The following is a 15,511-nucleotide window of genomic DNA, read 5'->3' as shown; positions in this document are numbered from 1 at the left end:
CTTTGGGCAGCAGAGGAAGAGGTGGAAAGGCATAAACTGTCAATGTTGTCCAACTGAAAGACAGTGCGTCCACTTTCCAGGCCTGTGGATGATAGGTCCTTGAGCAGAATTTTTTCAATTGGTAATTTCTGTGGGTAGCAAAGAGATCTATGTCTGGCCTTCCCCATGCTTGAATTATCTTTGCAAAAACTTGAGGATGCAACTTCCATTTGTGTGGATCTGTCATATTTCTGCTTAGGTTGTCTGCCAGCGTGTTTTCCTTGCCTGGCAGGAATTGTGCTTGAATATGAATTTTTAATTCCAGAGCCGTGTTCCAAAGAGACATGGCTAGCCTGCACAGGGGATATGAATGGGTTCCTCCCTGTTTGTTTATGTACCACATCACTGTGGTGTTGTCTGTTCTTATCAATAGCTGGCCTGGATGCAGTAGGTCTTTGAAGGCCATAATAGCATTTTTTACTGCTAGCATTTCCTTTTGAATGATGTGTAGGTGTTTTTCTTTTTGGGACCATTTGCCCTGAATGCACTGATCTGTCATGTGCGCCTCCCAGGTGTAGTCAGAGGCATCTGTTGTGATGATTTGATTTGCTTGAGGCATACAGAATGGGAGACCTATGTTTCTTTGGCATGCTTGAGCCCACCACAGAAATTCCTTTTGGAGACATGGAATGAGTGGTACAATTGTTTCCAAACTGTGGCTGTGATGAGACCATAAGTTTTTTAGGTACCATTGAAGTTTCCTCATATGCAGCTTTGCATATGGGATTAGCAGGATGCAAGATGCCATGAATCCCAGAGCCTGCAGGATTTTCCTTGCAGTCAGCCTGGTGAAGGTTGCCATTTTTCTGAAGTATTGAGATAGTTGCCCTTGTTTCTCTGGCGTAAGGTAGGCCATCTGGGTGTTTGTATTCAAGCTGGCACCCAGGAAAATTATTGCTTGCGAGGGTATTAGTTTTGATTTCTTTTTGTTGACTGTGTATCCCAGAAAGTTCAACAACTTTATTACAAATGCCAGGTGTTTCAGAAGTATGTGCTTGCTGTCCGCTTGGATCAGGCAGTCATCCAAATATGGGTATATTTGTATCCCTTGAAGTCTGCAAAAGGCAATTACTGATGCCAGGCATTTCGTGAACACTCTGGGCACAGTAGATAAGCCAAAGGGCAATGCAGAGAATTGATAATGGGTTGAACCTGCAAGAAATCTGAGGTATCTTCTGCAATCTTGTCTGATAGGGACATGCAGGTATGCCTCCTTGAGGTCCAATGTTACCAGCCAAGACTCCTTGCCAAGCATGGGAAGAAGCTGCTGTAATGTGAGCATCTTGAATTTTGGTACGAGTAAATATGTGTTTAGGATGGATAGGTCCAAAATAGGTCTCCAATCTTTGTCCTTCCTTGGTACCAGGAATAGTCTGTAATAAAAACCTTGCCCTGTTCTTGTGCAGGTACCTCTTGAATAGCTTTCATGTCCATGAGAGCTGAAATTTGTTTTTGTGCCTCTGCCCTTTGATTTTGTGGCAGGTTTGGCATGCCTCGCATTTTTGGAAGGGTGTGAAAGTAGAATCTGTAGCCTCTGTCTATAATGTCCAGGATCCATTTGTCTTTTGTGACAATATGCCAATTTTTCGAAAATAATGCCAGTTTTCCGCCTAAAGGTGCTGCCATTAGAGCTTTGCTTGGCATGCAAAGGGGAAAGTCATTGTGTCTGCTTTCTGAATGGCTGTGCTCTATCCTCTCCACCTCTTGGTGTAGGTGCTTGCCATTGTCTGGCTCTAAATAATCCTTGAGATTGCCCTCTACCCCTCGGGCGCCTGTATCTACCTCTTTGAGGTCTGTCCGTGGCTGGAAAGGACCAATTTTTTGAAGGCCAGTTTCTACTGAAACGTGGAGGTTGTACCTGTAGGAAATCTTTCACTGTTTGCATTGATCTTGCCTTTTCCTCCATTTTCTTTAATACCTCCTCAGCTTTAACACCAAACAATACATCTTTTTGCAGAAGTGCATCTAGTAATTTAGCATTGACATGATCTGGTAAGGTTTGCTCTTTGAGCCAAGCATGTCTACATATGACAGACCCTGTAACAGCAGCTCTACATGAGGCCTCTAAAGCATCAAAACCACATTGCAAGGTATGTTTACCCACTTGCTCTGCACTATGCAACAAATCCTGCAACTCCTTCAAGTCTGGTTGTTCAGGTTGTGACATTTTGCTTTTCAACTGAGATAACAAAAACTGTTGATACTTTAACATATGGAACTGACAGTTTAATGCCCTCATGGTTAGGTGTATACCTTTTTCCCCCACCTTTCTAAAGCTCTGGAATCTCTCTCTGAAGGTAATGGATTTTTGGCAGTAGAGGCCTTAATTCCCTTGGGACCCTGTGAAATAGTTTCTGGGTCAGCAGCATGGCTTTTGTAAAGGAATTGGTGTGAATCAGGAACTCGGTAATACCTGCCAGGCTTAACTGGAGCTGGTGGTAAAGAATCTGGGTTAAGGCTGGCCTCTGAATACACATCATCTAGTATGTCTAAGACAGGAGGGATAGCCAGAGGCCTGTGCTGAGGGAGCAAGAGAAAATCCCTGAACCTTTTCTTGGAATCTGAGTAATCTTGGCCTTCCCAGTGGAAGTGTTCCCTCAAGGTATGCAAGGTTTCCCCAAAAGAATAGTCCTCAGGGGGGGAGACAGAGGGAATGGACTCCTCCGCATCAGAATCTTCAAAAGGGGAGTATGAATATTCCTGGTCTTCAGAATGTTCTGAGGTAATGGAGGCCTGGTCCGAGGAAGGGTAGTCTTCCTCCAATCTGGGCCTTTAGTCCGAGGGGGGTTGAGAACCCCTGATAAGAGTAATCAAATCCTCAGCCATTTTGAGCATCTGTTTTTTAGGCATGGGGCCTTGAGAGGGGCTCTGTGGAGCTTGCCTTTTAGTTTTCATGGCTGTTTTAGATTTTGTGAAAGCCTTAATGGAAAAAGAAGAAGAAGGCCTGAAGACACCTTGAGAGGTGGCAGGCCTGTCTAAACTCTGAGTTTCCCCGCCAAGAATGGCGTCGGTATCTGTAGTCGGGGTGTGGGCCGAGGAGCCTGCGACCTCGGACACAGAAGACACCGCTAAAGAAGTGTCATCGGTACGCAGGGGCTGCGTAGGCACCTCGCTGAGAACTGGAGCACCTGTAGCCGGCTTTAGCGTGGTGTCGGTAGAAGTCGCGGACCTCGTATGTCAGTCCTTATCTTTGCGTCTTTTACTCAAAACTGGAGTCGGAGCATCCGACGACATAATGTAATTAAATTTTTTACCAAAATAGTGTTGGGCGAACTCCGCCCGACGCTTAATAGTGCGCTTGTTGAATCTAGCACAAAAACGACAGGCCGAGACGTCGTGGTCTGGGCCTAAGCAAGGAATGCAGAAGGAATGGAAATCCTTATGCGGTATTTGCTTCCCACATGAAATGCAATTATTAACTTTGTCTGACATCGGTCTGAGGCAAGAAAAGTTTCCCCAACGGGGTACTTAGCTTTCAAGAAGACTTCGGATGAAAAATATTCGTAATCTGAGGAGCTGGCCGACCGGCACTTGCGAACTGCTTCTGCTTCGGGCACCGTGCGGCAAGAAAGACTGAAGAAAATGGCGTCGGCTGGTTCTTTTATACCCCTGCCACACTGATGTCAGGGAAGAGGCGACGACAACCGACGCCGGACCTAGACTTTGGAATTCGGCCGACCGAGGACCCGCCTGACAGCAGGATAACCCATCTGTTATAACTGCAGCTGTATGCACGATGAACATCTCTAGAGGTCAAGAGACTGCAGCCACTGAAGAGGAAGCTGTAGAGGTCAAGAGACCCCACAGAAAGTACAGTTGTGTACACTACCATAAATGTAGATGTTCGAGTATATTCACTGTTGCAGTCATTACACTTGGGTTATCCTGCTGGCAGGCTACTCTCAGTCGGCCTGAATTCCAAAGTCTAGGTCCGGTGTCAGTTGCTGTCACCTCCTCCCTGACGTCAGTGCACCAGGGGTATAAAAGATGCACCAGACGCCATATTCTTCAGTTTTTCTTGCCCCAGATGTCAGGTGCCCCCAAAATGGTAGGCTAAAAATATGTCAATAAAACATGCATTCACCAAAATATATTATACCTTCATCGACAAGCAAATACACCACATAGGTTGTATAGATTAGAGAAGTGCTGATAAGTTCCAGCAAAGATATGGGGGATGGTGGGTGGGTGGGTAACCTGGACTGCAACAGTGAATACACTTGAACATCTACATTTATGGCAAGTGTACACAACTGTACTATGTTCTTCGTGTTTCACTGTTGGAGTCATTACACTTGGGTTGAATCCCAAAGCTATGGTTGGGAGGCTGGAGCTAAATAGCATTAGGAGTGGCTATGAGGCCCTGCAGAACTGCAGTGGCAAAGCCTGTCCTGGATTTAGAGTACAGTGGTAAATGATAGTGCTTTGTAAAGGTGTGCACTGAACTCCAGGTAGCAGCCTCTAAAATGTCTTTGGTTGGTACTCCCCTGAGGAAGGCTGCTGAAGTGGCTGCTGCTCTGGTTGAATTTGGCCCAATGCCCGTAGGCACTGGCTTGCCATGTTGTGAATAGCAGAAACAAATGCAGTGGCCTATCCACTTTGAAATAGTCTGCTTTGAGATAGCCTTTCCTTGTGATCCTGCAGCATATGCCACTAGTAGTAGTTCTGTCTTTCTCAAAGCTTTGGTTCTGTTCAAGTAGAAGCGTAGCTGTCTGTGTATGTCCAAAGAATGCAGAATTCTCTCCCCCTTATTCTGTGGGTTTGGATAAAAAGTAGGCAGATGAATAGTTTGGTTAAGGGCCACACTGGGCACTACCTTAGGCATAAATGTCGGGTTTGTCCTCAGAGAAACCCTGTCTAGATAAATAATGATAAAAGGTTCCACAGCCATGAGTGCCTGTAGCTCTGAGACTTGTCTTGCCGAGGTTATTGCTAGGAGCAGAGCTGTTTTCCAACATAAAAACTTTATATCGGCTGTAGAGGCTGGCTCAAAAGGAGGCAGAGTGAGTTTTTCAAGACATAATTGAGGTCCCATGCAGGTATTGGTGATCTCCTTGGAGGCCTGAACTTTTTGGCTCCTCTGAGGTACTGCCTTAACAAGGGATGAGAAAAGATTGCTGGCTCTGTATTGTAATGAACCGAAATGGCAGAGGCATGAATTTTAATTGATGAAAAGGATAGGCCTTTGTCCAGCATCTCAGTTAAGTATTGCAAAATCTGAGGAATATTTGGTACAGCTGTGTCAATTCCTTGTGCCGGATTCCAAGCACAGAATCTCTTCCATTTTCCAGTGTAAGATTTTCTGGTACTAGGCCTTCTGGCCTCCAAAATGACATCCTTCACAGCTTTAGTGAGAGGCGCATTTTGTATGACTACATTATTCGCCATGCTGCCAGATTTAAGGTCTTTAGTTGGCTGTGCAGGATCTGATTGTTTTGCTGGGATAGTAGATGAGGTATTTGAGGCAAGGTCCAAGCCGGGCACTGAGACAAGTTCCGTAGGATTGGATACCAGTACTGGTGGGGCCAGTCTGGGGCAATCAGTATCATCTTTGGCTTCTCTTGTCTGACCTTTAGGAGTACCTTGGGGAGGACAGGCAGTGGAGGAAAGGCATATACTGCTAAACTTTTCCAGCTGAAAGATAGGGTGTCCACTTTCCATGCTTGTCTATGATAAGTCCTTGTGCAGAATCTTTTTAGTTGGTAGTTGTGAGGAGAGGCAAATAGATCTATATCCACGCATCCCCATTTCCTTGTTATCATGCTGAAGACTTGTGGATCCAATTTCCACTCGTGGGGATCCATGCGGTTTCTGCTTAGTTCGTCTGCCAAAGTATTTATCTTTCCTGGCAGGAATTATGCCTGCAGATGTACTTGGTAAGTCAATGCTGTGTCCCACAAAGTCATGGCTAGTCTGCAAAGGGGGTAAGAATGAGTGCCTCCCTGCTTGCTTATATACCACATGACCATGGTGTTGTCTGTCTTTATCAGTAGTTGTCCCGGATGAAGTAGGTCCTTGAAGGCTGTCAGGGCATTCTGAACAGCTAGCATCTCTTTTTGATTGATATGTAGATGCATTTGGTTTGTGGACCATGTGCTTTGAATACATCTTCCTGCCATGTGGGCTCCCCAGGCATAATCTGATGCATCCATTGTTAATGTCTGCCTGGCTGGGGGCAAATTGAATGGCTGCCCCTTGTTCTGGTGACAAGCCTTCGCCCACCATCGAAACTCCTGTTGCAGGCAGGGAATGAGGGTAATTATTGTTTCCAGGCTGTGGCAATGTTGAGTCCAAACACTTTTTAGGTACCATTGAAGTTTCCTCGTATGCAGTCTCGCATATGGAATTAGTAGAATGCAGGATGCCATGAAGCCCAAAGCCTGCTGAATTTTTCTTGCAGATAACTGGGCCTTTGTTGCCAACAGGTTGAAATAGGTAGTCAGTTGCCTTTGTTTGTCTGGCGTGAGATAAGCCATCTGGGCAGTTGTATATAAGCTTGCACCCAGGAATATTATCTCTTGAGAGGGTACTAGTTTTGATTTCTTTTTGTTGACTGTGTACCCCAAGCCTGTTAGAAATCTCTTTACAAATGCCAGATGCTGTATGTCCTTGTTCTCTGCTTGAATGAGGCAGTTGTCCAAGTAAGGATATATTTGTATTCCTCTTTGTCTGCATAATGCAACTACTGGTACCAGGCAATTTGTGAAGACCCTGGGTGCAGTAGATAAGCCAAAGGGATGTGCAGAGAATTGGTAGTGCATTGAGCCAGCTTTGAGTCTGAGGTATCTTCTGCATGTTTGTCTGATTGGGACATGCAGGTATGCCTTTTTTAGGTCTAAAGTCACAAGCCAAGCCTTCTTGCCCAGCATGGGCAGAAGTTGCTGTAGAGTCAACATTTTGAATTTTGGTATATCCAGATATGTGTTTAGAATAGATAGGTCCAGTATTGGTCTCCAGGTCTTGTCCTTTCTTGGCACCAAGAACAGTCTTGAATAAAATCCTTGTCCCTGTTCTTGCTCTGGTACTTGCTGAATGGCCCTCATGTCCATGAGGGATGAGACTGGCTTTTGTGCCTCTGCCCATTGATGTTTTGGCAGGTCTGGACAACCGTTTGTCCTTGGCAGGGTATGGAAGTGAAACTTTTAGGACCCATTTGTCCTGGGTTATTATGTGCCAATATTGAGAAAAAAGTGCTAGTTTTCCCCCTAAAGGTGCTGCCAGAAGATAAGTGATTGGTGCAGGCAGGGGGAAGTCATTGGACTGTTTCCTGTATGGCTGTGATTTGTCTTCTCCACTTTTGAAGGTAGAGGCACCCCATTGTTTAGACCTGTATGAACCTTGGGGCTGGGATCTGCCTCTTGAGCGTCTGTATCTGCCCCTTTGTGGTCTGTCTGACACTGGAAAGGACCAATTCTTTGTAGGCCAGTGTCTGCTAAATCTTGGAGGCTGTACCTGTAAGAAATCCTTAACCGTTTGCATAGATTTAGCTTTGTCCTCCATTTTCTTTAACACCTCTTCTGCTTTAACACCAAACAAGGTATCATGCTGTAATGGGGCATCTAATAATTTTGCTTTGACATGATCAGGCAGATTTTGTTCCTTTAACCAAGCATGCCTCCTGATGACAGAACCCGTAACAGCGGCTCTGCAGGAGGCCTCCAAAGAATCAAAACCACATTGCAAAGTATACTTTCCAACTTGTTCAGCTGCATGCAATAAATCCTGCATTTCTTTGTTTTCTGCACATTCAGAATTTATCAACATTTTCTGTTTAAGCAGTGACATAATATATTGCTGATATTTGAGCATATGAAACTGACAATTTAAAGCCCTTATAGCCAAGGTAGCAGAAGTGTAAATCTTTTTTCCCCATCTGTCCAGTGCCCTAGAATCCCTGTCGGAGGGGGTAGGATTTTTTTGCAGCTGAAGCCTTGACCCCTTTGGGACCCTGAGAGATAGTTTCTGGGTCAGCAGCAGGGTTTTTGAAAAGGAATTTATGAGAGTTAGGAACCCTGTAGTACCTGTCCGGCTTACGAGGAGCTGGAGGTAAGGAGTCAGGGGTCATACTGGACTCTGAAAATGCATCATCAACAATGTCTAACACAGGTGGAATAGCTAGGGGCCTGTGTTGTGGTAGTAAAAGGAAGTCTCTGAGCCTTTTCTTAGATTCTGAAAAATCTTGGCTCTCCCAGTGGAAATGATCCCTCATGGTATGCAAGGCTTCCCCAAAAGAGTAATCCTCAGTAGGAGAGGCTGAAAGGATAGATTCTTCAGCATCAGAATCCTCATAGGGAGGAAGAGAGTATTCCTGATCAGAAGAGGAATCAGATGAAATGGAAACCTGATCTGAAGATTCATATTCTGTCTCTTGCCTAGGCCTTTTATCGGGTTGGGGATGGGAATCCCTGATCAGAGTAATTAAGTCTTCGGCCATTTTGAGCATCTGTTTTTTTGGGCATGGAGGCTTGTCCATGAGGCTGTTGTACTTGTTTCTTTGTCTTTAAAGGTGCTTTAGTCTTTGCCTTTGAAGCTGAAGTAGTTTTAATGTATAACTGAGTAGGTCTGAAAACACCCTCAGAAGCCGATGCCCGCTCAGCGGCTCCAGACCCATCTAAGGGAATAGTCTCCGAAGATCCAATACCTTGAGCTTCCAGTGGCCTAGTCGACTCCACGTGGGAGTCGGTGGCGGCCTGCAGGCCTAAAGTAGCGGGCGTCAGGGGCTGCAACGGCACCTTATTGAGAACTGGCGACTGGCTTAGAAGAAGCCTCGTCGTCGGTTTTGGACCTCGGATGCCTGTCCTTTTCTTTTTCTTTGCATTTCTTGCGAATTCCGGTAGTCGGAAGGCTATCCGATGACATTATATAATTAAATCTTCTGCCAAAATAGTGTAATGCAAAATCATACCGACGCTTAATTGTGCGTTGGTTAAATCTAGCACAAAACCAACAACTAGAAACGTCGTGGTCAGGGCCTAGGCAAGGAATACCGTAAGAATGAAAGTCCTTATGAGGTATTTGCTTCCCACAAGAAATACAATTATTAACTTTTTCTGACATTGGTCTGGAGCAAGAAAAAAGTTTCCCCAATGGGGTACTTAGCTTTTAATGAAGACTTCAGATCTGAAATTCGAACACAAAAATCTCAGGAGTCGGCCGACTGGCACTTGCGAACTGCTTATGGTTCGGGCACCACGCGGCAAGAAAGACTGAAGCAAACGGCGTCAGCTGCATCTTTTATACCCCTGGTGCACTGACGTCAGGGAAGAGGCGACAGCAACTGACGCCGGACCTAGACTGTGGAATTCAGGCCGACTGAGGGTAGCCTGCCAGCAGGATAACCCAAGTGTAATGACTGCAACAGTGAAACACGAAGAATATCTTACTTGTTCCTCTGATCTGTCAAGGCTGTAGACTTAAACCCTGAACAGATTGTATAGTCAACATCAATATGTGCTGAGGCAGTACACACAATCCCTGTGGGCATCTGAGTTTGGAAGTCTGTGCCTACAGGAAACGCACTTTTTAAAACCAGAGTGTTTTTCTGACAATTTGAAGTACAAGAAATAACTACCACCAACAAAAAAAGCAACCAATCCACTGGTAAAAATTACCTGAAAAAGCTATAAAGAAAAAGTATCTTTAAATTATTATTATTATTATGTATTATTATTTTTAATAAAGAATGGAGAGAAAGTAGAAACTATCAACGATGGTAGACAAAGTAGAAAGAGTTAACAACGTTAGCTGACTAAAGAGAAAGCAGATAGAGAAAATTATTTAGAGTTAACTAAATACAGTAAAATATGGGAGGGAGGAAGAATAAAGTCACTAGTACAAACTCATTTAACTCACAATACCTGAAAAACTCCAAGAAACTCAATAAACGCTTGACAGCCAGGAAGCCGCTTCTGACACCTAATGGGGGCAAACGAGATCTACGGTATGTTAGGTTGGCAGGGCATTATGAGTAAAGACAGGAGCAGGAGTTCTAGGATCCAGTGATCCGGTAGAAACAGCGGAGTTGGATCCATGACTTGGATTCAAACCCATCACTTCAAGAAGGAAATGGAATGAAAATGACATCAGACCACTAATTAACCACCTATATACGGACTGAAGTAAAATGTTCAACATAAATACTTACATTCAGTAGCAATACAGAGGAAATCATCCAACACCTTTAGGTGATTCTAATAACAGCAGCAGTAATAATAACCAGAACAAGGAAAAAATGCCTTCTGTCAAGCCAAAGTTGTAGAAACACTACACACACACACACACACACACACACAATTTCAGTGAATATAAATTTAGCCTAAAGAACATCGTAACCGCATGTAGCGCTAAAAGATGTTTTAGTGGACCTAGGCCCAATTCTGCCAGTATAACTTCTGACAGGAACATGTCTGAAATTTTCTGAAAAAGGAGCAAAATAACTGTAGATGATAAAGAAAATATTTGTAAATACTGACAGAACAAGATAAGTAGGAGAGGTATATGGTAATTAGCCATGTGCTCCCCCCTCAGAACTGTCTGTGGTAAGTCATTTACAAAGCTGATTGATTCAGAAAATTACTCCACTGTGTAAATTTGCATGGCCTCTTTTGGCCGGTCGCAGTAATGAGCATGGCCAAAAGGTTGTGGTCATCTGTGTATGTCACAGTAAAGATAAGAGTTGGGGAGTATAGAGGTAAGGTTCAGTTATGGTGTGTGTGAATGAGTGTATGTGATGGACTGCATGTGTGAGTGAATGTTCGAGTGTATGTCTGCCTGGATGGTAGTAGTGTGTGTGGATATATATATATATATATATATATATATATATATATATATATATATATATATATACACATATATATACATTTATAAAATGTGAGTGCAGTGGAGTAGGAGGGGCTGAGTGTGTGTGGCAGGATGGGATGGGTTGGCTCATACTTTCACTTATCTTAATGAGCAATGCCTGCAGCAATGAGTCAAGAGGACAACTAGCAACTATGGAGAATGACAACATACAATATTTCAAAGTTTCTACAGACAAACCAATTAATCTACACAGATACAGTTGTTTCCAGACTAAAAGTCATTAAATGTGACTTAACTTTACACAGTATAAAAAGAAGGAAAACCAAGAAAAGTGAAAAGCAGAAAAGAAAGAGGGAAGGAAATACTTGGCAGGTTATACGGATAATAAGGACAGGGAGGAACAAGAAATGAACACATGCTACATTATTAAACTGATTTAAAAGTTATATTTGATTCGATTCATAAGCATGTTATTCGTAAAGAGGGACTCTGTTATTACATTTACAGTATTTACACTGGGACGTCACCAAAAGACTTTGTGTCAGCTTTTAGTGAAAGCTAAAGCAATTTTGATCATTATGAATATCTAATAGAAGATGATTCCAAGTGGCAAGGGATATTTTTTAAAAGTGCCAGCGCACATACTGCTAACCTAAATGCAGGCCTGCTGAGGCAATGAGCTCTTTGATATTTAAGCTACTTAAGTTAGTAACAATGGGTTTTGATTATAAACTTTTGGCTAAGGAGGAGGGACGGTGTTCAAAATGTAGTTTTAATAAAAAATGTGTGCCCATGATGTAATAAGTAGCACTGAAACAATGGACAGCTGTAAGAAAGGTCTGTTTTTTCTTTTTGCCTCCTTTTGCATGCTCTCCAGATGACCATCAACCGCTTGATTGCAACATTTTAACCTTGAACATCCCTGCTACTATTCCCCGCAGCTACGACTGCATCAATGGTGGTTCTAGAAAGGGAGGTGGAGTGGAACAACTGGCAGTGTCACGAATGCTGTTTTGCATGTCAGGGAATATCTGCATGGCCGAAATGGGAGGAAGTACTAATGCAATGCAAATCACCTTACATAATATCAGTTCGCTCCAGCCTCCCCAAGGCTGGCATGCTAAACACAGCCTGCTGCCCAGTTATGGCACCATCCCCATTATCTGGGATGTGTAATATCCCAAGAAAAAAACCCACCCTCCATCCTGTAAAGGATGGGCTGGCAAAGCTGCACCTTCCCACTTACTCAACCTGGCTTCTCCAGCCACTATATGAACTAAGATCAACTGGGCCATAATCCGGGCCCCATCCCTCTACAACACATAGCTTGGTGTGTCTGCTTTTTCTGATTAGAAACAGTGATATTCTGCTTGAGTTGACAGATATGAACCTATAAATTTTATGTACCACTGCTTGCAGTTTTGCAACACTGTCTGTGAATTTAAAGGCAATTAATTGGAGGGCATATACCAAGGGAAATTCTTAATTATTTTCTTGCTCTGAAAGTGAGGATGTTGGAGATTTTACTACCACAACCAAGAATTCTGAGTCTTGTAATTTTTTTTTGTCCATATGTCTTGGAGAAGGTTGGGTTGGGTTGAATTAGTCATGTAAATGCTATTAACTTATATGTATATCACCTGGAATGACCATCATAAGGGTGAGAGATATATTTTGGTCTTTGCTGAGTACCTAGGACCATAGTTGTGTTTTTTTTTTTTTTGAGAATTCAGACTCTTATCTCAGCAGAACAATGTAAAATCTTTTTTCAGCACTTTTTATTTTACTTGAAAGCCTTAGCCTGCTTTAAGGAGTAGAATTTGTCCGCCATAAGTTTATAGGTGATTACTACACTAACAACCCAGGGGTCCTTTTTAATTCTAGCCATATTTCCTAGAGATGAGAATCAAACCATGTAATTCAACTTAATCATTATGCCAACCTCCATCAGTATAAAGTGTACAATCAATATATATGAAGTCCAAAACTGAATCACTGACAAATATGAACAACATGGAACGTAACACAGATACTTGTGGAACTCCCATAATAAGGTGGCCTATTCCAGTTAACAGAGCATACTGTTGTGATGAAATCACAGGGTGGTCTATATAAACACTCAAGGTGAGGCATGTGGGGGTCACAGATGATACTAGATTCAAAGCAGCAGTACATTGGTTTGCTATACCAGTAAATGAGGACTCAAAAGAAAGAAACCAGCATAAAACAAGGCATTAAAAATGGCATGGGATTTTATTCAAACAAACTTGGGGATCAACATGTCATGAAGAATTAAAATCTGAAAAGTCTATTTTGACAATATAAGCACATTACATTAAAATATTTTATGGGAACAGAAATGGATCCCTAGTATATGTAGGGTACTTACTTTATAAGGCGTGCTGAGAAACAATGCATATGAAGTTGTTCTATCTCGCTGTTCATTCTTACTGATGGGTTCGGAGCCGATCCTCGGCTCTGACTCGGCCAACTGCAAAAACTCAAGGTCTTCAACCAGCTCAAGGCCAACTCCCTATCCCATAATGCACCATGTGTTTCCATCAGATCTTGTTTGCCGCTGCAAGTAGATCGGACGTTCACCAGCTCTGGCGAGTGACAGTTATAAATCTTACTCATTTGTTGGAAAGTTTCTTCAGTAGATAAGTGTACTTTATAAGTTTCCTTTCTACAGTAGTTTAGGCACTTTTAGTGTACTGTTGAATCTTTTTCTTAGATTATCGTCGTGGCCATATTTTTAGGCCTTAGTTATCTCCCTAACCCATAGGCTAGTTTTTTTCTTGTAAGGTAGTAGTAATTGATATAAACGACGTGTGTGTGTGATTTTAGAGCCCGTTTAACTTAGAGGGCTAGTACTTTGTGCCTTAGCATTATTGTGGCCGTTTTTGTTGTTCAGGCCTTGTTAAATTATATTTTCATAAGTAGTTCATTACTAGTATTAGACTCAGTATTGTTAATCTAAATAGACATTAGTTACTGTTGGTGTGTATATAACAGTCCTGTTATAGTACAAGTTACTGTTGTTTGACAAGCCTGCTTTTTTCTGTAGGCTTCCTTTTTTGCTATTACTGTTAGTTCCCAAACATGTCTCAGCAGGAGAAGGAAAAATCCAAGTCTGGGTTTACAAAATACCCCAGATGGGGTCAAAAAAATGTCCATCACTGATGAACATATTGATTGTGTATACTGTCTAGGTGACGTTCACCTACAGGTAGACTGTTCCATATGCCACTCTTTTAATTCCAGGATACTGCATGAACGTAAGAGAAAACTAGTGGATAGAGGTCTATTGAAATCCTCTTTTCAGGAGTCACTGGATAAGGACAACCGTGACAGACATTTTAAAACTTCTTCGAGTTCCTCGGAACTGAAGAATAGCCAGTCGACCAGTAAGCCAAGGCCAGAAAAATCTTTAACATTGACTCCACTGTCATCGGAGCAGACTGTTGCTACACTTAGAAGCTGGTCCCTGGTATTGGAGCCAGTATCTCCTACCTTGAAGTCCCCAATGTTAAAGTCAGTGGCTTCATCTGTTCATTCTTCTTGGTCCTCAAGCAGGCTTTCAGATATGGATGTGGATCGTGTGGTGCAGAGGCTCGTGCAGACACCAATGCTTGCCAAACTGTTATCGGGGCCGGTCCCTGGGACTTCGGAACCGACAAAATCCCCCCCACTGTCTTCTGTTACTCCTCTGATCGGTCTCGAAGTTTCGGAGCCTGAGTGCTCGGAGCTGATGATTGAGGAGCCTTTGGGTCCGAAACCTACTTCAGACTTGTCGGTCCTGAATACCAAGATATTTTCGGTGCTGACCGAAGGGTCTAGGAGCCGACGCTCACTGGTCAGGTCCGGGGAGGACAGTCTGACTGAGCTTTTGGTTCTGACTTTGCCTCTCAGGGCCTCGGCTCAGGTGAGCTCGGCTCCAACCTCAGGCTCGGAGCCCTCTGTTCTGGTGCCAAGAGAATCTTTCATATCTTTGGATCCAGGGGTTTCTTCACGTCGGGACAGAGGTGCGTTCGATGCTATGAGGAGGGTGTTGTCTGCACTGACAACCACACCATCAGAACCAGCAGCTCCTTCCCCCAAAGCTCGGCTCCAACCAAGGGCTTGGAGCCCTCTGTTCTGGCGCAGAGGGAATCTTTCATATCTTTGGATCCGGGGGTTTCTTCATATCGGGACCGAGGTGTCTTTGAGGCTATGAGGAGGGTGTTGTCTGTGCCGACAACCACACCATCAGACCCAGCGGCTCCATCCCCAAAGCACCGGTGTCTACCACTTCATCACACATCCCTCTAAAGCATAGAGACCCTGAGCCTCAAGAAGCCCCATTGGGTGAGCCCTGCTCTACAGAGACATCTCCAGAAGCTCCCACTGAAGTGGTTCCCAGGAAGAGACTTTGCTAGAGGAAGCATCTGGATTCCCCACAGGAATCCGTCACTTTGGGCACTGACTTAGATGAAATAAAAAGACGTTGGGGCTAGAGAGTAAAAACACTTTAATGTACAAATAACAAATGGTAGGTATGTGCTTTAAGGTTGCCCTCTTCTTCAGACCTTAATAAAACAGACTGATATTCTAAAAGTTTAAATACTAGTAAAAAACAATAAAACAGACATTAACTAGTGGGGCAAACCTCTTTTTTTCAAAAGAGGTT

The sequence above is a fragment of the Protopterus annectens genome, chromosome 1.part0 (assembly GCF_019279795.1).
Source record: "Protopterus annectens isolate FY-2018-M chromosome 1.part0, PAN1.0, whole genome shotgun sequence".
In the NCBI taxonomy this organism is placed as follows: Eukaryota; Metazoa; Chordata; order Ceratodontiformes; family Protopteridae; genus Protopterus; species Protopterus annectens.
The sequence above is the reverse complement of the archived record's forward strand: the minus strand, read 5'-3'. Positions refer to the sequence as shown.